Source organism: Heterocephalus glaber, unplaced genomic scaffold (genome assembly GCF_053883595.1).
Source record: "Heterocephalus glaber isolate CG9 unplaced genomic scaffold, H.glaber_assembly_v1.0 deba00000901, whole genome shotgun sequence".
NCBI lineage: Eukaryota > Metazoa > Chordata > Mammalia > Rodentia > Bathyergidae > Heterocephalus > Heterocephalus glaber.
The window spans coordinates 1922315-1925168 of record NW_028258171.1 but is presented as its reverse complement, the minus strand read 5'-3'; the positions used below and the strand labels follow the sequence as shown (position 1 = coordinate 1925168).

The 2854-nt window shown below is 39.2% G+C and overlaps 1 pseudogene; it reads right to left on the bottom strand.

Annotated features, from left to right (window-relative positions):
• Positions 1 to 930: 930 nt before the first annotated feature.
• LOC101714595 (cell division control protein 42 homolog pseudogene) lies at positions 931 to 2445 on the bottom strand (annotated as a pseudogene).
• Between the last annotated feature and the right edge of the window lie 409 nt (positions 2446 to 2854).

Here is a 2854-nt window from a genome sequence, read left to right as displayed (position 1 = left end):
AGGCTGGCCTCAAATTCATGGCAATTCTCCTGCCTCAGCCTCCTAGCGGTGGGATCACAGGCATGCACCACCACACTCCTTCAGCTGGACTGCAATTTAAATGGCAATGTTAGCTAAGAGCAGAGATGCCATGTCTGAGGAACTTTCATAGGGAGAAGTCCAGCAGGCCGTGGGAAATGTGCATTTTGGAGTCAGGACACTCAGGTTTAGAAACTATAAGCACGAAATTGATAACTGAAGTTATGGGACTAGATGAGATTGCTCTTCTTCAATTATTTACTAGGTACTAACAAGGTAGGTGGGGAGCGCAGTCAGCCTTTTTCCATTGAGTGTGGATTATGCAATTATGTAGGGGCTCATAATGTTTAATTCTGAAATTTATTTATTTTTTTTGTGAAGGGCTTTTGTTTAATACATCTGAAAAGAATGCATATACAAAGATTGAGACATGAGAAAGCATTGGTTCAACACTAATGTAATCTACAAGTATTAGGATTTTGGGGAAGGTGAAAAAAATTACCTAAACATTTTAAAACTTGGAATCTGTAACAAAAATAAGGTGATAAAACCCCTATTAACACTTACGAAAACAGTCTTCATAAGACTCCTTGTATGAACTTTATTAAACTAGAGAGCCTCAACCGGTTGCAATAGGGTTCCTCATATGCAAAACAGAAATAAGGGGATTTCCCTAGCTGGTCCCCATGTTGGTAAGTGTTCTTCCCCGCCCCCACCCACCCCCAGCTTCTTAATGAAGCAGGCCTGCATCCTCATAACCTGAAAGAGGATGCCAGTTATCTCCCAGGCATCTGTCTTGTAGCACCACCCCTAATATTTCCTCCATGTGTAAGATTTTCAGCTGGGTTCTAGGAACACCAAACACCACTGAGTTGCAAACCTATGCCAAGCATATAAGACAATGACTGACAGGGGGAAAATTTTTAAATTACAAACTCAATCCATTTGGTGTATTTCAAAAGATGCAATACTTTTCTTCATTTATCAGTGAAAGAAGTTAAAATTAACTTCAAAAAAGAAATTAGCAAATGGCAAACAAATTTCCTTGAAAGTCACAGTCACATATAGAGTGCATCCTAGAAAAGAGGAGGGGCAAGACAGCTTCCACCCACTTTCATGAGTTTCATCAAATACTGGATCTACTCAAGGGTGGAGAGAAAAAAGGCAACTTTCAAAAAGGAGTATATTATTAAATGAGGCATTTACTATACTCCTTCCTAAGAGCACCAGGTAGGGAACACGTTTTTCTAAACTAGATCTAGGAAGTGGAATGTGGAATCAATCCGTCCTCCTCCCCTAAGGGCTTTCCACTGGTTAATGAACTAAAAAAACAAGACTAAAAAACAAACCCCCACATACACTCCCCGCCAAAAAAGAAGGGGAAAAAAAATACTAAGATGTCCCAGATTACTCTCAAGTGGAACCAGGGAGCAGCTTCAACAATTCAAATTAGTCTGTTACAGAGTCATCACAAGCATGCCTTACTTTTTAAACAACAACAAAAAAAGTTTTTTTGAAACAACAAAACAAAAACTAGTACTGATCACTTTTCTGACAATCACAATTACTCAAAATTAACTAGTACTGGGAGGGGTGGGGGGCATACCTATTGGCCTTGTTTCACACGAGTGCATGTGGGTAGGTGAAGGGCATTTGTCATTATTGCAGAAACGAATTCTAATTTTTAATCTTTAGTTTGATTTAAACATTGCTTTTAGTATGATGCCGACACCAGCTGTGCAGAAAGGGATCTGGAGAGATGTTCATAGCAGCACACACCTGCGGCTCTTCTTCGGTTCTGGAGGTTCCAGGGCAGCCAATATTGCTTCATCAAACACATTCTTTAGGCCTTTCTGTGTGAGTGCAGAACACTACACATACTTGACAGCCTTCAGATCTCGGGCCAGCTTTTCAGCAGTTTCTGGAGTGATAGGTTTCTGTTTGTTCTTGGCAAGTTTCTCAATAGTAGAGGGGTCATCTCTGAGATCAATTTGGGTCCCAACAAGCAAGAAAGGAGTCTTTGGACAGTGGTGAGTTATCTCAGGCACCCACTTTTCTTTCACATTTTCAAATGAGGATGGAGAGACCACTGAAAAACAGACTAGAAATACATCTGTTTGTGAATAACTCAATGGTCATAGTCTGCCATAATCCTCTTGTCCTGCAGTATCAAAAAGTCCAAGAGTATATGGCTCTCCACCAATCATAACTGTGACTGCATAGTTGTCAAAAATGGTTGGTACATATTCAGATGGAAATTTGTTTGTTGTATAAGATATCAGGAGACATGTTTTATCAACAGCACCATCGCCCACAACAACGCACTTAATTGTCTGCATTGTGGAAATAGTTTAAATATTTCAAATTTGATGTTGACCTCAGCTTCTCTGCCGGGGCGTTGGCAGCAGTGCACGGGGTCTCCTCGGCGGCCGGCTGAAATTCTATTTTTAATGAGAACATTAAGCCTACTGATTTATCAAATACATCTTTTTCAGCAAGGAAGTATTTCTATTAAAAAGACTATCAAGTTGCTGAAATATTAATGGTAGGACAGTATCATGTAACATCTGAAAAGAATGTAATTGTTGAATTCTGGATTTTGATAGTACCCAAAATTAGGTTCTGTATTTTAATAGGGATATTGAGAAAATAAGATCCCGAGTAATGAATTGTGAAATGGCTCAATTAATAATTGTGTTTAATTACTTTAAGAACAATTTCCCAGTTTTTAGGACAGTGAAAGAGATTGCCAAGGCATATTATGAAATGTTCCCAATTAGGTATTTATATTAATTGGCTAGATGATAATTATGGGATGGACAGATGTGGCTCCACC